At 43.4% G+C, this 25047-nt stretch overlaps 1 protein-coding gene across 1 annotated transcript in view; it reads left to right on the top strand.

Moving 5' to 3' along the window:
• Positions 1-12606: 12606 nt before the first annotated feature.
• The window catches only part of SFMBT1 (Scm like with four mbt domains 1), a 176160-nt gene continuing 163719 nt past the window's right edge, over positions 12607-25047 (top strand). The window contains exon 1 of the mRNA XM_037798237.1: positions 12607-12823. The gene's annotated coding sequence lies outside the window, so the exon portion shown is untranslated. The remainder of the gene's footprint in view (positions 12824-25047) is intronic.

Below are 25047 nucleotides of genomic sequence, written 5' to 3'. Positions count from 1 at the left end.
AGGGGTGGTCCTGTTCACTTGAGGGTGTGACCTGCGGAAACTCTATAATAGGAGGTATATTTATGAGTTGCCATAAAAGGCACCAGCACAATGGTGATAAAAGCCTCCAAAGTCACCATGCCTTAAGTTACTATTTACATGTTTATGACCCCATTCACCAGCCAGTGGGGTTAGACATTCTGTTGTCACCAGGACCATCAATTCCCAGTTAGGGTCCCACAGGATGGGTTGACTGAAGGGAGCACCAGTGTGCAGGAACAGGGCCTCGGCTGCTTCTCTCTGCAGCTGCCCCTTCCCAAGAGGCAACTCATTTCAGAGCACACCCTGGAGGCTTGTTTTTCTTATTGGGGAATAACTTATGTTCAGCAAGTGCACTAATCTTACATGTACAAGTCGGTGATTTTTTAAAAAACATTTTTAATTGTGAAATATATATGCAGAATAGTGATAATATTCAAAGTACAGTTTAACAAATAGTTATAGAGCAAATTTCAAAGTATAGTATTGTTAACAGTTCCACAATTTCAGGTATTTCCTTCTGGCTGTTCTAATACACTAGAAACTAACAAGAAATATCTAAATGATTCAGTAGTCATAATCATTTTTTGAATCCTAACTTCTCTGTTACAACTCCCCCCACCTCATTTGATCATTCTCTCAATCTTCAGGGATATTTGGGTAATGATCATTCAAACTTCTTCATTTTGAAAAGAGGTGTCAACATGGGGTAGGGGAATGCAACTGGTTGATATTCTGGGGGAGACTGGTAACTGAGTTTCAGGGTGTATCTGGCATAGGAATAATCTGGGGGTTTTAAATTTCTGAAAAATAAACTTAATAAGTAAAACTTTTATGAAGTCTTAGATAGAGCCCTGGGTTTTCTTTAGGGTTTTCAGGGATACTCTTTGTTGGGGCTTGGCTTACTGTGGCAATTTGCAGTATCTGGTTGAAGCTTGCATAAGAGTAACCTGCAGAATGACCTCTTGACTGTATTTGAAATCTCTTAGATACTTAAAGAAACCTTATTTTGCTGCACTTCTTTTCCCCTTTTTGGTCAAGAAGGCATTGTCAATCTCATGATGCCATAGCCAGGCTCATCCCTGGGAGTCATGTCCCACGTTGCCAGAGGGACTTACACCCCTGAAAGTCATGTTCCACATAGGGGGAGGGTAATGCAACTCAATGATTTTTCCATATATGGACACCCCTGTAACCATGATCCTGAGCGAGGTTCATCACCCCAGAAAATTCCCTTGTGCCTTTTCCCGGTTAATATCCCCCACCCCCGAAGGAACCACTATTCTGACCTCTCTCAGGTGATATTAGTTTTGCCTTTCCTAGAACTTCATATACATGTAATCATACAGTATGTTCTTCTTTTGCTCAGCAAAGAAGATTCATCCATGTTGTTGCATGTATCTGTTATTGCTGGGTAGTTAGTATTCCATTGTAAGGGTATACCACACCTTATTCACCTATTGATGGACATTTGGGTTGTTTCTAGTTTTCGGCTCTTGTTAATAAATGAATATTCTTGTTCAAGTCTCTGTGTGTGGACATATGTTTTTATTTCTCTTGGATAAATACCTAAGAGCTGGGTCATAGGGTAAGTGTGTGTTTAACTTTATAGGAGACTGCCAACAGCAATGACTGAGAGTTCCGTTGCTCCTCATCCTTGGAGGTCCCTCTGCTGAAGTGCCTCAGTTGCCTCAAAGAGCCCACCCCATCAGCCCACCAGGAGGTGAGCCTGGCTGCTGGGGTGGCAGGTGTCCTTCAGGAACCTGAGTCAGGCCAGGAGCCCTGCTGCAAGAGAGGAGTCTGGCTGACATGGGCAGGCACAGGTTACACTCTCTGAGAGCCAGCAGGGCAGAAGGAAACTCTCATTTGGTGAACACCAATTACAAGTCAGTTTGAAAAGGCCCACTGAGGCCTTTTTGTATGCGCCATTATTTAATCCTCTAGGTGCTGGGGTCCTACCAGGAACAGCAGACAAGGGGCATGTATTGTCTGGGGAGAACCCTGTCCCAGCCTGCCAAGGCTGCCTGTCCCTGGAAGCCCCTACCCGTCTGCCATGTTGGATCTCTTGGGCAGCTCGCACAAAAATGCTGGAAAGATCTCTCCACCACCTACCCCCCCAGCCTGACTGCACAGAGAGGAAGAGCGAGACCCAGGGAAAGAAGGGACTCCACCCCTACAGGTATGAGCTGGACTGGGAAATGACTCAAGTTGCCTGCTCCCAGCTCAGGGGGGGAGCTCAGGCCTCTCCCCTTGGAGAGAGGCCCTTTCAGTGCTCCCCTCTGAGCAAATCAACCCTAGGGAAGATTTCCCTCGATTGGGCTCCTGTCACATTCCTGTCTGTGGCCTCAGCCCAGCCCGGGCAGCACACTGTAGGCATCAATGAAGGATGATGGATGGGCCATGTGGTTTGGCTATGCAGCTTGGAAAAATGCTAGAAAACTCCTTCTCTGAAATATTCACAATTTTTTTCCCAGCTCAGTCCTAAGTTGCTGAAAGAATCTTCAGACATTTTTGAGAGCAGTGCCTTGCCTTCAACAGATCTAGTATTAAAAGCCGAGCTGCATTCTAAAGATAAAGTAATTGACATCAGGAAGTTAAGTGACTGGTTTGGGTTTTTCACTCAAGACCTGACAATGACTGGACAAAGATGGTGGAGAAGCAGAAAACGGAGGTTTTGGGAGCAAGATCCATCAAGAATGAAGATTGCACATCCCAGGAATTATATAGTAAATGAGAAAATTAGGATTCAATTGACCACACTTCACTTTGTATAAAACTCCTGGGTATAGCAAGGTCCATCTGCATTTTCCCTGATTTTTTCTGTGCTATGCAGAAATCTCTTTCTTTTCTCCCGAATCCACTCATCTTTGACATTCGGGGATCAGGTTGGGAGTCTAGAGGTGGTGCCACACATTTGACTGGTTAGCCCAGCCAGGGAACTGTGAGGCTCTTGGTAATCAGGGAGATCAAGCTGTCCTTTAGTTGTAACAGCCATCAAGCAACATATTAAGATGTCCTTGTTAATATTTATAGATTTGTACCAATATCCCAACAGTTACTATTTGTAAGTTATACCTTAATAAAAAGGGGGGAAATATATCCCAGTGGTACACAGGCAGCATGGGGAGAGGCAGGGAGAGGGATGCAGAGCTTGAGGCAGGCAGCGTCTGTGGTCTGTGGCCAGCAGGCAGAGCATGGAGAGGGCACTCTGGGCTTCAGAGAGATACAGGCCATGCTTGCTCAAGCCCAGCAGGTGGTCATGGGTATAGACTGAGAGGGTTGGTGGTCATGTCTTTCTCTGCCTTCTCCTCTCCTGGGTGGGCTTACCCTGTGAAGTCCTTTCCTAGGACCTGATGGACAGCCCCCGGCACGAACCCCCCTAGAAGGGCCATGGGTCTTGGAGAATGCTCTGTGCCTACACTGTCTCTGTTCCCACTCCCTTCTGGCCTTTGGGTTGCAGGCAGTCATGGAGAGGAGCACTTGGTTAGTGTAGGGAGACTTGGTGTCATGGTTCTACATGCCAGTCACTCAGCCACAGCCTGCCTCCCCCTCCACTCCCCAGTCTTGGAATTGGCCTCTTGGGCAAAGCCTGGTGCCTGCTTCTTTTCGACATGGCATTCCACAGGGAATGCTGGGGACTAAAATGCACCAGCTAAAGGCATGAACTTTAAAAAAAAAAAAAAAAGTATATGTAAGTATATGTAAAAAGAAAAAAGTACATATGCATATGTATATACTGAGCTGTTAACTGGGAGGAATGAAAACACATGTCCACAGAAAGACTTGTGTAAGAATATTCAGAGCACCATTGCTCATAATAGTCTGAAACTGGAAACAACCCAAATGTTCATCAACAAGAAAACTGATAAACAAATGTGGTATAGCCATGCAATGGAATGCTACTCAACAAGAAAAAGGAATGGGCTATTGCTACATGCAACAGCATGGACACATCTCAAGGTCATTATGTTGCATGAAAGAAGCCAGGCAAAAAAAAAAAAAAAAAAAAAAAAGAATACCTACTGTATAATTCCATTTATATAAAATTCTAGAAAATACAAACTAACCCATAGCAACAAGAAGCAGATCAGTGGCTGCCCAGGGGATGGATTGCAAAGGGACATGATAAAATTTGGGGATGATGAAAATATTTGTTTTCTTGATTAGTGATGACTTCAGGGGTATATTCATATGTCAAAACTAATCAAATTGTCTTTTTATATATTGTAGCTTATTGTACTTCAGTTATACTTCAGCAACACTGGAAAAAAAGAAGCATTTTAACCACATTCCTTTCATTAAAAAATTACTAATATTTCTATATTGTTATTTTCTTTAATATCATTTAATATTTTCTGAAGGGAAAATGATTATGTCCCTTTGATACATTAAATAAAAATTATTTAAAAGTAGTATTGATCTCAGAGCAGCCTAGGAAACAAAAACAGATGGATTTAGGGAATCACAATTCACCAGAATAGGGGGAATGGTACTGAGAGCGGCTGATTCAGTGTATCAAAGTGGACAGTAGTCTAAGTAACTAAGGGCTGATTTGAGCATCCTCCTCAAAGTGCCTTCATGTCTCACCTGAGGGTCACTCTTGGATGAAAATTGCATATGGTCAAAAGTAGTCTTAAAAATCCCTGAAATTGGCCACAGAATAGAGCTCATAAGGTGGTATTTATGTGTCACATTGGAGACCCCAGCACCACCTCTCAAAATGTCCAATACAGATTTCACTTTTTTTTTTCTGGCCAAGTAAGGATCAATCACTGTTTCTTTGGTCAAATGCCAAATGCATAGTTGGCATGCATTTATGATTCATATTGTGTGAAAAATATATTTCTTTAAACCCAAGACTCATATTCAGCATGTTGTGTGTCATACTGTGAAAGGCTGGAGGGCAGTGAGGCCCCCAGGGTGGAGAGTAGTGCCCTATTCCTCTCTCTTTCTCTCACACCAGGGCAAATGATCATTGGACCGACTGATGAGCAGAATCACTGGTATCATTTAAGTTGCCATTTTGAAATCTTCCCCTGCTTCTATTTCTTGGCCAAGTATTTTGGACTCGAGTTACCTAAGTTTGCCTGTGTGTATGACACCTCTCTCCTGTTTTCACTCACCCCTTCACTATTTTTCAGTCATCTCAGGAAGATAGTGGGTATCCATGGATTGCTGGTACAAGCCAGGCATGCAGCACATCTTTCAAACATGGGTTAGTACATAAGCCCCTCAGCCTCACCCTATTTAAGCTCCCTATTTAAAAAAACCCACGTGGATCTACTTGCAGAGTCATAAAAGATGGATGGCAAAAGAGACATAGACATTTGCCCCATCATCATGCATGTGGGCACTGAGACCGCTGGGGGTGACAAAAGTGGCAGCAATTAAGCACCTAATTGTCAAACAAGTGTCTAAATGGTACCTGTACTGGTGGGGAGCAAGAAGGTCCCTGAGATACACAGCCACTGAACAAGTTAGGCGGAAAAGGAAGATGGATGAGTCAAGTCTGGGAAAATGAAGCCACTTCATTTGCCCAGAAGAATGCCATCTTGATGATATTCTGTGGAAGAAGCTTAAGTCAGCAATACCTTTCCTCTAATTTTCTGCCTAGGAGTGACATCTAAAATTTCACTTCATAATTTCTACAGCATGTTATCAATTTGCCTATAATTGTCATTAAAAAGAAAAGTAATCGTCTGCTATAAAAAAAATAGTATTGCTCTCATCTTTACCTCTTCCTTTAAAAGTTTCTATATTTGGCATGTTTCATAATGTGCATAATAATTTACTAGAGTAGTATATGAGTATAAAATAATATGATTTAAACATAAATAAACATACTGGAGGGTATATGCACAAAACGTCAGTGATATGGGTGAAATAATTTGAAGACCAGCAGAGCTCCTGAATCTCCATACTCTGGGCACTCAGTATGACTGAAATAATATTATTATAACCAGAAATAAAGGAGTGGTTGAACATTAGGGGGTAAAAAAAAATAGTAGTCTTCTGATACATGTAACAATGTGGATGAATCTCAGAAAACAGACACAAATGACGAGTTTAAAAAAAAATCAAAACAGGCAAAACTAATCTCTGGAGATAGAAATCAGATCAGGAGTTGCCCATGGCCAGGGGATTCGCTGGAAAGGGACACAAGGAACTTTCTGGGGTGATGGAATGCTCTGAGTCCTGACTGAGGTGGAGATTATAAGGTGGATACCTCTGTCAACACTCAGAAAATTGTGCATTTAAAATGGGTGCATTTTATTGTATGCAAATTATATCTCAATTAAAGAAAAAGAGTATTTAAAAAAAAAAAACCCACTGTGCTTGTCAAGCAAAACACTGAATAAACCACAGTGGATTATAGGGCTACCAGTTAGTGCCCTCTGAGACTTCTTTTCTCACACAGCTTTTTTTAATTGAGATATAGTTCACATACCATAAAATTCATCCTTTTAAAATGTACAATCCTGTGGTTTTTAGTAAATTCACAGTTGTGCAACCATTCCACTGTCTAATGCCAGACCATTTTGTCACTCCAAGAAAGAAACCCCATACCCATTAGCACTCACTCACCATTCACCCCCTCTATCCCCCAGATCCTGGTAACCACTTATCTACTTTGTCTATTACCATAGAATGTTAACTAATTTGTATGTTAGTGACTTGAGATTGGTTCGAGTGAAATGAACCCTTTTAACTCTTTCTCCTTCTTCATGTTGTGCTGACTTCCATAGGTCGCTTAGCTCCCAGCTCCCAGGATTTCAAATCTGGGTGGGGTTTTAAAGGTGATCACCACAATGTGCTCATTTTAGGACCAGGAATCGGATGTCCATGTTAGTATCCTGGTAACAGGAAATACAGAGTGGGATCTGGGGACCTGACTCCCAGGAAGTTAGCTTCTCTCATGCTTGATGGAAAAAGCTTTATTGCCTTGGTTCTCTCAGTAGTCATCGCTTAACTGGAAATTGTTACTTTTAATTTTGTAAGCATTTTATTGAAACATAGTACATATCCTGTAAAGTTCACGTAGTTTAGCATGTACAGCCTGATGAATTTTTACAAATGAATACACGTGTAACTACCACCCACATCAGGAAATGGAGTATTACAGGAGTCTGGGTTTGTGCTGAGTCTGCCTGGCCTCCCCATTCTCTCCTCCTATGTCCTCTGATTTGGAGCCCTTGGATGGTCTCTGGGGCTCCTGAACCTGCCACTGTTACCACGTCCCCACGTTCTACCTTCCCCTCTCTGCTCCCTCCTGTGCTGGTCCCCAGTCCCCAAATCCTTTCCAGATAAATTGCAGTACCCCCATGTTGTCTCCCAGGCTGAGGAAGGGTGGTCCTGGACACCTGAGTTCTTCATCAGACACAGTAAACACGTATGCCTATCTGGCAGCACACACACCAGGGACACTTGGCCTGGTAGAAAGGATGGTCAGAGAATTTGTCTGGGATGCCTGAGAAAGTCGGGATAAAAATAAGTGGTGGAATCAGCCCAAGGAGCTGCTCCGTCTGTTTTCTCATGCACTGCTGAGTGTCCTTGGTCACTTGCTTGGTGTCTGTGAGCTGTTGTTAGTAGATAAGAAGTTGAAGGTGCAAATGGTTTAAGAAAAGTGCCTGATCCAATAATATAAAGCTGAGAACTTTATATTTATTTCACCCCTATGAATTGGGGAAAGAGGGCTGTGGAGACAGAGAGGGTTTACTGGAGATGAATAGGGCATGGCCCTGATCTTGTGACACTCAGGGATGAGACATTGAGGCAGGGAGCCTGTGCCTATCCCAGGGTGGGTGACTGGGGAAAAACAATCTAAGTGTCTTAAGCTTCCTTAGAGAAGGAAATGGTCTCTTAGGAGAACTCCTAGAGGAGGTGATATCAGGCAGAGAAGGACAATTATTTCTCATAATTCTGTTGTGCTTTATAGTTTACAAAGAGTGTTTACAAACATTATCTCCTTAGAGTCTCAGAACCCAGCAAGGTAGATGGCTTCATCTCCATTTTACAAAGATGAGGAAACTGAGGCCCAGGAGGTAAAGGATCCCACAGAGAAGGTCCTAGAGATTGTCTCACAGAGAAGTGGCGGTTAAACCTGGACCCCTGGCTGTCTGCCTCAAAGCCTAGTGCTTTTCCCTTACAGCATCACATAGCAGAGAAGAATGCCTGGTGGGAGGATTTGCAGGAGCCAAGACATGGAGAGGGGGCAGGGCAAGTGTTGTGGGGACATGTGGCAGTGGCCTCTCCTCCCAAGGCAGTGGGGCCAGCATAACAAGCCAGGCTTCAGTGGAGAGTGGCACAGGGTGAGCAGCGGCTCTTTGGCAGTGATCACTTGCACTCAGGTAATTAGCCACAGGGAGTCATTATGTGGCTTTTCTCACTTAGGCTGATTGAAGGGATCCAGCTGGTCAGTGGCAACCGCGGGCTGCTGATTGCTGATGGCAGGGACTGGCAGGCTGTGGAACTTAAAAAAGTTCTTCTTGGATTGAAAATGGCTCCATAATCATACTGAGGACTCTGCTGGTCCCCAGGGTCCAGACCTGGCCCTCTCATATGCTTGCTCAGTACTAGGTCATGAGCCCACACCAAAATGCTCAGTCCCAGAGAGCACACCTGCTCAGAAGTAGCAGGCAAGGCTCCAGGGGACAGGGGATCCATATGAGATAGTCAAACACTGAACCCTAACTCAAACCCTAACCTGACCCCACAGAGCCAGCAGGAAGGGGAAACCGAGTTGGGAATGGCTAGGGTGCCTCAGGGGTGTGCCAGGCTCTAGTCTTGGATGCTGCCAGCTGACCAGTTAGCCACTCTATCATCCATCCACTGCCTTGGGATCATTGTCCAGACGGGCAAAGGGCTGGCCTCATGGTAAATGAGACAGGCTTGTCTCTGCCCTCAGGGGACTGATGTCTTTTTGCAGGGGGTCGAGAGGGCCACCGAACTCAAACAAGTGACAGACAAATAGTTATAAATTATAAATACCAATTATGAAGGGAACAACTAGGGAGAGAGAGAATCTGTTCAGATGAGGTGGACAGGGAAAGCCTCTTGAGGAGACGACCTTTAAGCACATATCAGGAAAATGAGAAGGTGCCAACTATGTGATGGTGAGTAGGAGGTGGGACAGCGTGCCAGGCAATGGGAACAGCATATTCAAGGACTCTGAGGTGGTAAGAACCTTGGCATTTTTAGGGAATGCAAAGGAGATGGGTGCAGCCAAAATGCAGCAAGTTAGGCAGGTGAGTGGTGGCAGGTGAGTTTGGGAGGTTAGCAGACCAGCTTTGTAGGCCAAAGTGAGGCTTTTGGACTTAACTCAAAGTGTAACCAGAAGCACTGGGAGGCTTTTAGGCAGGGGCAAGCCATGACTAGTAGTCAGTTTGCCATGTCACCTCTGGCTTTATGCTCCTCTAGGGCTGCCTTTTCTGTGAATACCTCCCAACCCAAATTTCCAAGTAGTAGGGTGATTGAGAAGCTGATATGCCTGGTTCATAGCTCTGCCTCTCGCTAAGGGTGACCTGGAAGCTTCCACCATGCTTTTTGTCCATTGGGGATGCCACCACCTACCCTGAGGGATGCTGTAAGGGTTAAAGGAGATTATGTGCATATGAGCACCGCACCCCCAACACACCCACACACATTCAGCAGCACAAAGTAAATGCTTGAATGGTAGTTTTTAACCATTCTGCCTGGTTCTCTGCTTTTCTTCCTCCTTAGGGGTCATGAGCAGTGGAGAGAGGCTGGAATCAACAAGAGACCTGGGTCATGTCTGAGAGGTTTAAAAGATTTGAACCAATTGGAATATAGTGCATATCCTGGCTGGGAAAGTGAAATGTACAATATTTGATCTGTTTAATTCATAGTAAACCTATGCAACTCTATGCAAAGTCTCACTATGTTTTTTGTTTTTTTGTTTTTTTTTTGGAACAAAAAATATCAGTAACAAAAACAGCTGGCATTTACTAAGCATTTACTGTGTTCCAGGCATTGAACTTGTGAGGCCAGAGCTTGCCACTCTTATTCCCATGTTATGGACAAGGACTCAGCCCTAGAGCAAATAAGTAACTTGCCAAGGTCACAGGGATGGTAAGTGTTGAGCTTGGACAATCCATCCCTAAGACCAGCACCCTTAACCACTACATGATTATCCTAGAATGTGTATGTACACACAAAGCAGTGTGGATATCTGTGATATTCTGAAAAGGAAGATCCAATGAGGGGGAATCTAGCCTTATCACATGATAGAACCTATTTCAAAGAACCAGTATTTAGATCTGTGTGGTATTTGTTCAAAATAAGGTCTATGGAAGGAAATGGATAGTTCAGAAATAGACCAACCAAAATCAAAAGACAGCAGAAAAGTAGGTTTTGCTACTTTTGTTTCATAAATGGTGTTTGCATAAGTAGATAACAACTGGTGACAGTGGTGGTGAGTTAAATCCATATTTTATTCCACACAGCAAAATAAATTTAGGTAGGATAATCATCAAAGAATTAAATACAAAATGAAATTGTAGAAAAACTAGCAGAAAACAGACTATCAGAAGGGTAGAAGAAAGCTCACTTTGTCAGCATTGCCACAATAAAAAAAGACTAGAATGACAGACTTTAAAACAAAAAAGAACAAAAGACTGGGAAATATTTCCATTCATGATAACAAAGGAATAATATCTATAATATAAAAACTGCTGTTCAAAATTAGAAAAAGTTCAGGTTCCCCAAAGATGAGTGGATATGAACACATCATTCACAGAAGAGGGAAATACAGATAGTAAAAGCATAAAAAACATTCATTTTAAGTCATCTAAGAAATGATAATTAAAGGAACCTTGAACTACCAATAAACACTATTAAAGTGGGGAAAAAAAGATGGTACCAATGCTTAGAAATGTGTGCTAAACTCCTCACACTTCCTCCTTGGAGGAGGTAGAACAAGTGGGGAAGCTCTTTGGGTATGGTGCTCTGGGGCAAGACCACAGCCATTTATAGCATTCTACCTGATTATTGAACTCTAGTCAATTTGTCCCAAGTGCAAAATTCAAGGATATATTAGCAAACAATGTAAAGAATGAAAATATACCATATTAGGGAAATGAGTGGATGGATGAGGATATCTGGCACCTTAAAAATGAACCACATGAACAAAGGAAAAATATTAGAGAATAGTAGTGAAACACAAAAGAGAACATGTCGTTGCAACTATGTAAAGGCATGTATATATGTGGAAGGTTTTACTTGTGAATAGTTGCAATCCATAGTAGTATTATGGATACTTAATCTTCTTTTTCATTTTTCTTTCCCCCTCTGGCTGTAATATTGTCTTTTCAGTGGTGGCAGGGGGAAAAAAGCCCTGGATTCAAATCCAGCAGGCAGTGTGACTTTGAGTAAGTTTGTAAAGTCGGATACTTTATTTAAGCACGGTGGTGAGGTCACCCTGAGCCCGTGTAGCACACTGTGGGTACCCCACACCTCCTTCTCATAGTAGGGGCTCCTCTTCCTTCCTGAGTGGCAGGAGCCTTCAGCGTCCTGTTGAAGACCTCCTCCCCGGGCCCGGAAGTCTGGCGGGGCACTCCCGGGTCTCGATGGCGCGGAAACTCCTTTACGGAGAGAACTTTCTGGAGCCAGGTGTATGTGGAGGGGTGTTCCACCTGCACCTGCGCTCGCCGGGGAGGGGCAAGTTCCGGGAACTTAACCACCCATCGGCACCTCGGGCTGCGAGGTCGGCTTGGTGCTCCTTAGAGCTTCTGATCGGACATCGGGCTCCCCCGCCCTAATTGGGTAGCGGTCCTGTACGCCTTCGCCGGGGCCCCGAACGGCACGGAAAACTCGGATTTACAAGGCGCCTCCCGCAAAGCCTGGAAACATCAGATGAGCCGGGGGGCCCAGGTTTGACTTCGCATACGGGGCACTTGGGTACCTTTCCACATCGAAAAGGACTCGCGAATCTCCGACATGTCGGGCAGCCGGGCGCAGCTCCCTCCAGCGACACACTCGTCGGTTTGGGATCGAGTCCCGCAGGGTTCGTTCCTCCGCTAATGCCATCTTGCCCGAGGCAGTCACGTGCGGGCGACAGCGACGCGCTTCGCCCAGGCCGGGACGCCAGAGTCCCCCGCAGTTCGGTCCACAACCCGAGGTGAGGCGCGGGGTCCGTTCCCTCCCGGGTCGCAGCAGGACGCGGGCTGCAGCTGGGTCCCCTGGGTCGCGTCTTCTGTTGGGGCCGGCCCGCTGGGGGCGCCCCATCGAGGGCCAGATGCGACGCCGCGTGTTCTGCACCACGGCCTCGGGGGAGTCTGCGGCGAGTTGCGGACTGAGGGCGCGAGGAGAGGCAGCGGCTAGCGCCGCTGGACCCCCAGCACCCCAGTTCGCAGACCTCTTGCCTCCCGCGCGGCCCCGGCCCGCACCGCGGGAAGACCCGCGGGCGGGCGCGCGAAGGCCGGGTTAGGGGCGCCACGCGCGCGGCGCGAGGGGCGCGGGCTGCCGGGAGGACAGCAGAGCTGGGGTTGGGGGGGGGCGCGGGCGCATGCGCCCTGCGCCCGTGCCATATTGGAATGAGTCGGATCGCGGAGCGCTACCGCCGCCGCCTCCGCCGGAGCGCGGGTGGAGGGGGGCGGGGAGAACTGCCGGCCGCCCCGCTCCGCCAAGCCCAGCAGGAAGAAGGGCGCGAGCGGGCGAGCGCGGGTGGCGCGAGCGGAAAAAGCGTCCGCGCGGGGAAGCGAAAAGAAAGAAAGAAAGAAAACGAACGAGCGCGAGAAGGGGGAAAAGCCAGCGATCGAGCGAGCGCGCGCAAGAAAACTCCCGGCAGGTAAAAAAGCGGGGCCGCCGGCTGGGCCTTCCCGCGCGGCAGCCTGAAGGGGAGGCAGCGGCGTCGGGGTGGGGGATAGCGCGGCTCCCTCTTCGAGGCTGCCTCGCAACTTTGCCAACGGAAAATCGCCGGGAGCCGGCTGGCGGCGGGCGCGCGGGCTGAGGCGCCAACGGGCGGCGGCGGCACGTTGGGGGCGGGGGCGAGGTGGGGGGGCGCGCGCGCGCCCGTGGCCCAGCGCGTCCCCACGTCCCTGCGCGCCGGCCGGCCGGGCTGCGGGAGCGCGCCTGGGCGCCTCTCAGCGGCGAAGAGCGGCCGCGGCAGTTATCCCGGGCACCGCGGCACGGCGCGCGGCAGCCCGCGGGAGATGAAAGGAAAGTGTGCGGGCAGCGGCACCGGCGGACGCCCAAGTTCCGTGGCTCGCCGGGCCCCCTGCGCGCCTCTCCCCGCGCGCCCCGCGCTCCCGCCCGCCGAGCCCCGCGGACCCGCCCCCGGGCTCGCTCCGGGGCTGGGGCGCGAACCCGTAGCGGGGCCTGGAGCCGCGCCCCTCGCGCGGCCGGGCCGAACTTCGATGGTCCGAGGTGACCGATGCGCGGTTGCGAAGCTCTAGCGTCCACCGCAACTGGTTGCTTCCGGCTTTTTGAAGTCTGCGGGGCCTGTCCCCAGCCGCGCGCAAGCGGGCAGTGGGCTCGCCGGGAACCCGCCACCGACCTGTTTTGAGTCCCGACCTGCCACCCGGGAGGCCGTGACCGTTTCGATTTCTGTTTTTAAAGTCTCATTTTGGACCCTGAAAAGAAGGGTGTGGAGAGGCGAATAGAGTGTCCTGAAGCAAGGCCTGCTTTGTGGGGAGCAGAAACGCGTTTTGAAAACAGAAATAAATTCCCGCGGAAAGGATAGATGTTAAGTTTTTCTCAAGATGTCAGCTGTTCAAAGTGGGGTCAAAAAACTAAGCTGTAACGCAGAGGTCACTTTCAGGTCTTGTTATGTTCAAGAAGTGAGAAGTGGGGTTCTGGGGTTGAATAATCGGAAGGAGAGAGGGCACTCCTGTCAAAAGACAGGATTTTTACCAAGGGGGGATAATTCCTAGCGGATCCCTAATGCAGTGTTGGTTAATGGCTCCAAGTGATGTTTTGTGAGTCCTAAGCAGCACCGATAGAATTTTGAGAACCAAGCAACCGTCAAAGACATTTGAAAGGAAACCAGGTGGATATTGGCAATGCCTGCATATGCCTTATCCCCTTGAACCGCATTTTAAAGATGTCATACTTTTTTCTATTTGAAGTAAAATGCTTGAAAACCTAGTTGTTAATTTACCAACTACCTTGGAAGGATGAAGACTGTGTGTGTCTTCCTGAGGATACTTTGGGGCCTTTTGACCTAGTGTTTCAAACGATATGTTGAATCATTTTAGGCCACAGGTAGATTCAGAGTCCAGATTTGTTTGCAGTGTTAGAAAAGTAACGGCCTGTGGAAACGGGAGTGGCCAAAGATTAGGAAACAGTGCTATTAACAACCGTTGTCATAGTCTTAGCTCCCTTATCTTGGGTACATTTCTTCCCTTTTATAGAGCTGATTTTCCATATTTGAAAAATTAGGGGACGAATCGATTATCTTTCAGTGTGCTTTCAGTTCTAAAATTTGGTGACTTGTTTAAAAGGATTTTAAAGAATCACATTGTATTTTTTGAAAGGTCTACATAAAAGTGTGCCTGTACTTTGCAGGTTTGGATCTGTGGTTCTTGGGAATCCTTATGTTTGCAGGTGTGGTATTCTGTTACTCTCCAATTTTGTAATATCGGTATTTATGCAGACATTAGGTTTGAAGGATGAATCATGAACTTTCCCAACAAATTAGCATTTAAGGTGTCATTAGATTGAATCAGTTCCTTAAAGCCTATAATTTGCCGAGAAAGGGACATATGAAAATTGATTTTTTGAAGTTCAGTAAATTAAAGAATGGATATAAAGCTTTAAAAATCTTTTAAATAACAGCAGTTAACATTATTTTTATATGTAGGCTCATCACTTGGTTTATCAAATCCTTAAAACTGGAACAATGAAAGCAAAAAACAAAAAGTAACTGAAAATTATGTCAGGTTATTTTTTATCTCGGCGTGACTATTCTTGTATTAGACTGCTACAAAGGTGGGATTGAAGTAACTACTGCAACAATTTGCTTATCTTGGTTATAGAACAATCATGCATAAAATACAGGATTTCCATATACCCCCTATTGTTAACATCTTGCATTGTTGTGGTACATTTTTTTTAATAGTTGATGAAAGCACATTTTTATATGTACTATTAACCATAGTCCATAGTTTAACTTAGGGCTCACTGTTTCTTTAGTGCAGTTCCATAGATGAAAAAAAATTTTCTTTGTTACCATATATACAATCTAACATTTCCCCGTTTAAACACTTTCAGATACATATTTCACCCAAATGCCCTTTTAGTATATTTTTGTATCCTTTTTTGTTTCTACTGCTAAAGGAGAGTTGTTAGATTTTGTGAGTGTCTACTTTTTGTTAGTTCCTCACAAAGGCCTGTGATTTTACTTCAAGGACATGTGTGTGACAGAAAATTGAGAATACTCTAAGGCCAATGGTAGGAATATATGGGGGACAGTCAACAAAATTTAAGTTTTTCTTTTGTGAAATGATGCTGTTATATGATTCTATCTTGTGACTAAATTAACCAATTCATTGACCAACAGCTAAGCTGGATTTGGTCACTTCACCCCAAGATTCACAACCACATTAGCCAAAAGAGTAATTGATGATTTAGTTATTTTTGATCCACTGTTTTTTTGTGGGGGGGGCTTTTTTTAAAAAAAAATATTCCTTAACCTTTGCATTACTAGATTACTTAATTTAAAACTTGTTAAATTTTTAAGAGATGCAACTAAAGAAATGCAAAATGAGAAACAGAAAACACCTGAAAGAGAATTTCCTCTTTTGATATTTATTTCTTCATGAACTCTGATTTTTCCTTTTAAAAATCCTTTGCCTATCCAAAATCTTGCTGCTTCTGTCAGGTATTTGTGTGTTCACCATGATGACTAGATGGGGCTTAGCTATAGAATGATGGTGCTGAAGCAGATAACATTTGACTCTGAAGTCTGTAGAAAAGGTGAACTGTTCAAATTTCATTAGCTTTTTTTTAGTATTATGACTTCATGTTAGGCTCACATTAAGTGAATGGATGCAATCCAAAAAGCAGAAAACCATTATGCAGACAGTTTTCTTTTAATATTAAAACATTTCTGTTTTAATTTCCCTGAAACTTGACTTTTTTGACTTATTTGGCTGATAACCAGTACTTCAAAATAATTTAAATGAGAATAAAAAAACATGTAATCAGTAAAAGGTACAGCTTTGTTCTGTCAGGATATTTTTCTTTCAGTAAATAGCATTTGTTTCTAACTGGGGTATTTTGTATTAGAAAAAAATATTTCTCTATATACGTATTTGTTAACTTGGATGAAAACCTCTCGGGATTTTGGTTGCCTGGGAAATTTTGAACCATTAGACTTTGGGGAGTGGGATTTTGATGACTCCGCGTCAAGTAGTACTGGCCCCATTGGAAAATGATTTAAAATGGAAAGGCTGTGGTCAGTTGTTGCAAATTCTTGTTTAAATTTTACAGAAGAGGGAGGGAGGATAAGAACAAAGACAGTAAATGATTAATAGAAAAATTATATGACTTTGCTGTGGATGTTTTAACAAATTTGATTGTAAACGTTTGCTTATAACTTGGAGGTACCTAAAGATTTGTATATAATTATTATATAATTATTCTTTCTAGTCTCTTTTTTTCAGAGGATGTTTATACCCGTATTCAGCTTTCTGTATCTTCAAATGATTACCAAAGTAATTTATCTAAAAACAAAAGATGAGTCAACATATTGTGTTAAAGACTCATTTTAAGTCCCTGTTGAACTTGGTGGTTTGGTAGTTGAGTCACTTCTATAAGCTGAGAGCACTTTGCTGTGAAGGGAAAGATTATAAAGTGGTGCTTTTAACTCAGTGTACAAGTGCTGCATGCATTTGTTCCTTTTTGATGTTTTTGTTTAGTCTAGAGAAAAGTTAATTACTAGACTAATTTGGGGTAGATAGGGAAGTACTTGGTCTGGGAAGGATGGGTTCTGGCCTGAGGTGACAATTGAGGAGGGTCTTAGGTAAGAGATGGAAGGTGGTTTGTTGGCAGTTGGCAAGTTCAATACAGTCACACATTTATAATGACTACATGAGACGGGTTGAGAAATTTAGCAGTTATTAAAATACCTCAAGCTTCTTTCTTGCAGAAATTCAATTTAAAAGTGTTAACCAGTAAGTACTTTGATTTAACTCCAATGTATTATTTTTTTGTACCTTGAATAGTTTTAAAAAAGTATTTGAGCTGGCTACTAGGGAGTATTTATTTGCTTAGTGGTAAGGTGACCTGTGAGTTGCCACTGGTTTTTCGTTTCTTTTCACCATTATTGGCTAACTCATCTACAGTGTTTTCCTGTCTCTGGATTTTTGCTAGTATTCTTTCTTATGGATCAATTCCTGTAAATCATGCTTTTTCCATTTAAAAAATATATGGTAATTTGGAATCAAAATTTTAAGATACCATTTGACTCATTTTTTACTTGTGTCATCACAAAAAAACTTTCATGGAATGATTAGATGATAACACAGATACACTTAACATATCATCTGTTTAGAACATAGTAAGTAATGAGGAAGTACATCTTTTAAAAGACTTCCTTAGGAGGTAGAATAGAGGTCTCAGAATTTTGTCTGTTAGAACTCATTTATTTCCCTTGGAAGAGTATTGAAGGTGCCCAGCAGAGCCAGAGAAACAGTTCTGACATACTTGGTTATGAGAACAAATGAGAGAGATGGAAGCAGAACGTGACAACAGGGCAGAAGACAAGAAAGATATAAAAACAAAGATTGCTACAGTCAGGGGTCTCGTTGGGTAGTGTCAGCGAGGCTTGTGGGTCTTAAGACACCATCTCACTGTGTAGTCATTGATTGTCACAGTGTTAGCATGAGACACCAGAAAAGGCCACCTGTTATGGGTGAGGGACATGTACATATGTTTTGTAAAGCATTCTATCCAGAACAGTTAACCAAATAAGCTTGTGTGTTCAAAATTGTAAATAAGCCTTCAGCTATCTGAAAAGTGTGACTATTTAAGGACTCATTCACCAGCTATTCTGGTTAGTTGAGGTTTTGCCAGATTCACTCATTGGAAAACTAGTGAATATGTAAAGAGGCCCAATAGCTTACATAATAATGAGGCCACATAATTAATGCTTTACATTTTAAATTTGTTGTATTTAACTCTGTATTTGTGAAATATAGATATCCAGTCATAGATGGAGAGAAAGCAGGTTTGATAGAATTAAGGATTATTGAGAGTCGAATAGTTATGAACTTCAGAATGGTTAAAAGAGGTGAGTTTTTTCTGTTATTCTTTTCTTCTTTTGGGATGAGTTTCCTGAATACTGTTCATTGCCAGAAGCAGGCATCTCAGAGCACCTCTTGATCACTTCTCCTTTCTTGACAAGGGTGCTTTTGACTTTCTTGAAACTCTTAAAGAGTTGACAATTAATATTGTGAATTCTGATTTTTATTGTGACTTAAATTCCTGCTCGGTCCTTAAAATCAGAGTGGGTAGTTGTTGCCTAACGTTAGGAAGGCTTTTCTGAAAGTATAAGTTGTTTGGCAAGACGTTATTCCTAGGAAATTAGTTAGGAATTCTTTTATCCCATTCTATCCGCATTGTATATTATCATCCTCCTGAATTGTCAGTTAGATATTTTGAAAGGCTCAGGTTATATACCAGAGTCGGTTTGTTAATTTTTAAAATACTAATTGGAGTTTCTAAGTGAATTGTTAAAAGAGACATTGTTTCCTTTAGTGGTTTTTATTGTTGAGCAAAATGTGCAAGGGTGGTCTGAGTAAAGCTAGAAGTTTGAGAGACTTTGTTGGGTTGTTTTTTTTTCCTCTTGTTATGGTCATTTGAGATATATTAAGGCTTCTGAATTCCCTGACCTCTTAATGTAATAGGTGTTTATTATTTTCATTTTGTTTACTTTTTTAAAAATTATTGAGGTAAAATATAAGTGCAACATGTACCTTTCCTTTTTAACCATTTTTAAGTGTACAATTCAGTGGTATTAATTACATAAACAGTGTTGTGGCTACCTTTACACCATCCGTTACTGAAACTTTTTCATAAGCCCAAACAGAAACATTGTACCCATTAAGCAGTAATTCTCCATTTCCCCCTCTCCCTGGCCCCTGGTAACCTTTAATCTATTCTGTCTCTATTAATTGGCTTATTTTAGATATTTCACATAATTGGAGTAATACAATATTTGTCTCTGTGTCTGGCTTATTTCATTCAGCATCATGTTTTCAAGGTTCATCCATATTGTAGATGTATCAGAATTTCATTCCTTTTTATGGCTGAATGACATGATATGCTCTCTTTTTTTTTTTAATTCAGTTTTATGGAAATATATTCACATACCATACAATCATCCATGGTATACAGTCAACTGTTCACAGTACGATCATATAGTTATGCATTCATCACCACAATCTATTTCTGAACATTTTCCTTACATCAGAAAGTGAATGACATGATATTGTCTTGAATGGATATACCACATGTGCCGGTTTGAATGTATTATGTCCCCCAAATGCCATTATCTTTGTAGTTTTGTGGGGCAAACATTTTGGTGTTGGTTGGATTTGCTTGGACTGTGCCCCACCCAGCTGTGGGTGATGATTTTGATGAGGTGTTCCCATGGAGGTGTGGCCCCGCCCATTCAGGGTGGGCCTTGATCAGTGGAACTATATAAATGAGCTGACTCAAAGAGAGGAAACTGAGTGCAGCTGGGAGTGATGTTTTGAAGAGGAGCAAGCTTGCTAGAGAGGAACTTCCTGGGAGAAAGCCATTTTGAGGCCAGAGCTTTGGAGCGGATGCCGGCTGCCTTCCTAGCTAGCAGAGGTTTTCCGGACAACATTGGCCATCCTACAGTGAAGGTGCCCGATTGCTGATGTGTTGCCTTGGATGCTTTGTGGCCTTAAGATTGTAATTGTGTAGTGAAATAAACCCCCGTTTTATAAAAGCCTATCCATCTCTGGTGTTTTGCATTCTGCAGCATTAGCAAACTAGAACAGATTTTGGTACCGAGAGAAGTGGGGTGCTTTTGCTTCTGAGTTTGCAAATACCAAACATGTTGGAACGGCTTTTTAAATGGATAAGGGGAAGATTCTGGAAGAATTGTGAGGCGCTTGATAGAAAAGGCCTAAACTGCTTTGAAGAGACTGTTTGTGGAAATATGGACTCTAAAGATACTTCTGATGAGGTCTTGAACAGAAACGATGAACGTGTTGTTGTGAACTGGAAGAAAGGCGATCCTTGTTTTAAAGTGGCAGAGAATTTGGCAAAATTGAGTCCTGGTGTCAGATGGGAGGAAGAATTTGAAAGCGACAACCTGGAATACTTAGCTGAGGAGATCTCCAGACTACGTGTGGAGGACGTACCCTGGCTTCTCCTTGCAGCTTATAGTAAAATGCGAGCGGAGAGAGATAAACTTAGAACTGAATTCTTGGGTTCAAAGAAACCAGAAGCTGATGGCTTGGAAAATTATAGGCTTCCAGGGAGTGGAATCCAAGAAGCTACAGCCCAACGTGAGGATGTAACCAAACATGGTACCCAGCCGCCATTTCAGTACAAGCCAAGATTGGAAAAGGAGTTAAGCAGAAAGGATTTGTGGAAAGTCCTATTGTCTCATGGCTTTGACCCTTGTATGCTTCACGCAAAGCCAACAGAATTTTTGCAAGATCTTTATAGACAGAGCCATTGCCGGTCTGGACTGGAGGAGACAGACAAGGAAAAAATTAAAGGAAAAATCTCTTCAAAGACAGAGCCATGGAGGTTGAGGTCTGGAGTCAGGAGGTCTTAGGCTGGGAGAGCGGAGCAGCCCACATGCGTGGAAAGGGTGAATTTGCCCTGGAGGTCGAGGGTGGGCTTTCTGCCTCGATGCTCTGGAAGAGTTTTGCCATCTGAGGTCCCAAAGAGGGCGGAGCACATTCCCTGGGAATTGGGGAGAGCCTGGCTGCCACCACACTGTTTTGGAGGGGTTGAGCGTGTGCCCCGGAGATGGAAGGGAATCTGGGAGCTGCCCCGATGTTTGAGGAGGGTGGGACCGAGAAGGTGGTCTCCCCAATGTGTGGATATGTTGGAGCACTCACCCAAGCATTTGGAGAGGAAACAGCTGCCAAAAAGGCCCTTGGGAAGGGTTAGGCTCCCACTCTCTCAAGCCCCAAGGATGCAACATTGTTCTGTAAATGACTCTCAGACTTTGAAATCTAATGGAGTTTGTCCTGCAGGTTTTAGGAACTGTTTTGCTCCTGTTAACCCTGTTTTCCTTACTGTTTCTCCTTATGGCAATGGAAATGTTTATCCTATGAATGTCTCTCCTTTGTATATTGGGAGCACATAACTTGTTCTAAGTTCACAGATCCACAGCTAAAGAAAAATTATGCCTTAGGACTGGCCATGCCTATAATTGATTTTGATGGGATCTTGTACTGAAATGATTTAAGTTTTTTGTAATATTGTGATGGAATGAATGTATTTTGTACTTGGTAAGATGATGTCATTTTGGGGTCCAGGGGGTGGAATGTGCCGGTTTGAATGTATTGTGTCCCCCAAATGCCATTATCTTTGTAGTTTTGTGGGGCAGATGTTTTGGTGTTGGTTGGATTTGCTTGGACTGTGCCCCACCCAGCTGTGGGTGATGATTTTGATGAGGTGTTCCCATGGAGGTGTGGCCCCGCCCATTCAGGGTGGGCCTTGATCAGTGGAGCTATATAAATGAGCTGACTCAAAGAGAGGAAACTGAGTGCAGCTGGGAGTGATGTTTTGAAGAGGAGCAAGCTTGCTAAAGAGGAACTTCCTGGGAGAAAGCCATTTTGAGGCCAGAGCTTTGGAGCTGATGCCGGCTGCCTTCCTAGCTAGCAGAGGTTTTCCGGACAACATTGGCCATCCTACAGTGAAGGTGCCCGATTGCTGATGTGTTGCCTTGGATGCTTTGTGGCCTTAAGATTGTAATTGTGTAGCGAAATAAACCCCCGTTTTATAAAAGCCTATCCATCTCTGGTGTTTTGCATTCTGCAGCATTAGCAAACTGGGACACCACATTTTCAATTCATCTATGGACACTTGGGTTGTTTCCATTTATATTGCTATTGTGAATAATGCTGCTGTGAATATTGATGTACAAGTATCTGTTTGAGTCCCCCGTTTTCAGTTCTTTTAGCTATATACCAAGAAGTGGAATTGCTGGGTCATATGGTAATTCTGTGTTTAACTTTTTGAGGAGTTGCCAAACTGTGTTCCACAGCAATTGCACCATTTTACATTCCTACCAACAATGTATGAGAGTTCCAATTTTTCACATCCTTGTCCACACTTGTTATCCCTCCCCCTTTTTTTTGATAATAGCTATTACAGTGGGTATGAAGTGATATCTCATTGTGGTTTTAATTTGTATTTCCTTAATGATATTGAGCATCTTTTCATGTTTTATTGGCCACATGTATCTCTTATTTGGAGAAATATCCATTCAAGTCCTTTGCCCATTTTTAGATTGTATTATTTGTCTTTGTGTTGTTGAGTTGTAAGAGTTCTTTATATATTCTGGATACTAGACCCTTATCAGATTATGATTTGCAAATATTTTCTCCCATTCTTTAGGTTGTCTTTTCATTTTCTTCATAATATCCTTTGATGCTTATTTAGCTTTTAAAGTTGGTTGTCTAGTCCTCAGTCATGGGTTATATTTGCACTTAAAATATACATAGTTTTTATTATTGTTAATATATGTAACACTGTACACAAATTGGGAAATGGATTTAGGTCTGCTCCTAGCTGTCATCTGCATGAGTTTTTCCTATAAGTGCCCACAGGGACTACTGGGTCAACTGAGAGAAGTTTTAAATGCCTTTTTGTTGCCAGATCCTCTAACTAGGAGTGGCTGTGATGAGGGAGACAAAGTGCTGGGTGGGGTGGGGGGGCTCTTCTGGCCTCCTCATCTGGGGACATTCTCCCTTTTCTGCAGTTAGAGCTTCAGGAGGGCTCCATAACTCCTGCAGTCCGACTCAGGGCCTTGAGGGCACCACAGGGCTCTGAAGACACTGCCCCCTCCTCACCTCGTCTCTGCTTCTTACCATTGACCTTTGCTCTGATTTTGGTTTCCTATTAACTTTGTCTGTAAGGAGCTCTTTCCAGAACAGCTCCACTAGTAAAATCTCAGTTTCTGTTATGGTATTCTTTTTCTGTAGCCTCCTTACGAGGCTTCTCTACTCTCCCTGTGCCTCATCTCTGGCCTCATTGTTACCTCCTTTTTCTCCCAGAGTTCCAGGCCCTTTAGGCCTGGACCCATTGTCTAATCCTCCAGTTGTTCCCTAACCAATTTTCCCTAACCCTCTTGCCCTGCTTGCCCTCCTGCGGTCTCTCTTTGTAAAACATCACCCCTAACACGTCCAGCATGCACCTCTCTCTTTTTTTGTATGTAGACTGCTCTGAATTCAGGGTCACCTCCTGAAGTGGCCCTCCAGATGGTCCTGTCTTAAGGCAGACCCCTCTCTCTTTGCATTCTGTTACTTTTTTGGACCCTTCCTTCTTTCTAGTTCTCTCATTTATTCACATTTACACTTCACCTAGCCCCTGCACCCTCCTAAATCTTTCTGCTGAGCTGGAGATCCACACGTCTTCTGCCTTTTGGGTCTTTCCAATTGGTCATCCCGCTGGCCCTCAAAATCCATAGATCCAAAACAGAATCTCCCATTTTAACCAAAAGCTGCAAATCTTCTAGTAGGTCTGTCTGCCTAGGTCTCTTTCTATATATTCCTCCTCAGTGATGGTATTTGTTTTGTCTTCTGGCAATGTTCCTGTGGAACTTGGTCTTATTTTTGAATTACCAAACTCTGATATGAGAACGTGCAGTTCTGACTCATTGGTTTTCAAACATTTTGACAGTTATGGAACTCTTTGTTCAAATGAGTCTTTCTAGGAAGCCCAGTATGTAAAATAAATAAAATAAAGTTCTTTTGGTGGGGTGTGTGTGTGTGAAGGGCCGGTATCCTGTCTTGCCAGCTAGGCCTCCCAGTGCTTGCCCTCTTCCTCTTCTGAGGCAGGGCTGGCAGGTAGCTCTTGGAGCAGCTTTCCTGGCGATTGTTTGTCCATACTGCCCTGATGGCACTGTGCATGTTTGAAAACCGCTGCATCGCTTTCATGTTGGTTTGCCTTCGGACGTTTTATTATGATTGTTGACAAATAAACATAAAATTAGTGCCATTGATGAATCTTGCCAAGGAAAAGGAAAGCCACTTTGGAAAGTGGGACTTCTATTAAAAGGAGCCATCTCCATCAAATGCTGAAACCTTCAATAGTGCCAGAGGGTTTCCTTTCAGAATTTACCCAAGTCTCTATTGATCTCTTTCTCTCCTTGAGCTGTGTTTCTGTAGTTTGAGCATTCAAGATAAACTTTTAATTTTACAGTTTTTTGTTCATTTAGTATAGCAGGTTTATTCAAATCATAATGTAAGTAGAGTAAATATTTACAGTGAAAAATAAAAATTTTGTTTTGTTGCCTCCAAGTGGTCCTCCCAGATTCCCTCTTTTCCAGCCTATCAAATACATTGTGGCTAGGTAGATCTTTCTAATCAAACTTGAAAATTTTGGTAAAAATTCTACTGCCAACATATATAAGGTCCAAATTCCTCAGGAAGGCGTATAAAATCCTTGAAGTGCTCATTCCAAGTCCACCTGTCCAGCCCATCTCCCTCTTACACATGCCCTCCACTCCAGCCATGCCACGTGTTCTGCAAACACTTTCAAATAGTGTGGTCTCTCTGCCTAGTATCTTTCTACTAAGACAGTGCTCTCAAAATTTCAAACATTCACCTACCACTTTCACAGTTTTTGTCATATTTGATTACCATAATTATTCTTTTAATATTTAAAAAATTGACTTTTTATCTTAAATTTTAGAAGATATTACATCTAGAAAATAAAAATGAAATACAAATAATATTAAATCTTATCAGTTTATTAAAATAAATTCTATAAAGTTCTCAAAAAGCCCTTTGTACTTAGAATTTTAAAAAAATGTACCTGATAATGAGGTGATATTAAGGAATTGTTGGGGTT

The sequence above is a fragment of the Choloepus didactylus genome, chromosome 1 (genome assembly GCF_015220235.1).
Source record: "Choloepus didactylus isolate mChoDid1 chromosome 1, mChoDid1.pri, whole genome shotgun sequence".
Taxonomy (NCBI): domain Eukaryota; kingdom Metazoa; phylum Chordata; class Mammalia; order Pilosa; family Megalonychidae; genus Choloepus; species Choloepus didactylus.
This window is presented reverse-complemented; position numbering and strand designations above follow the sequence as displayed.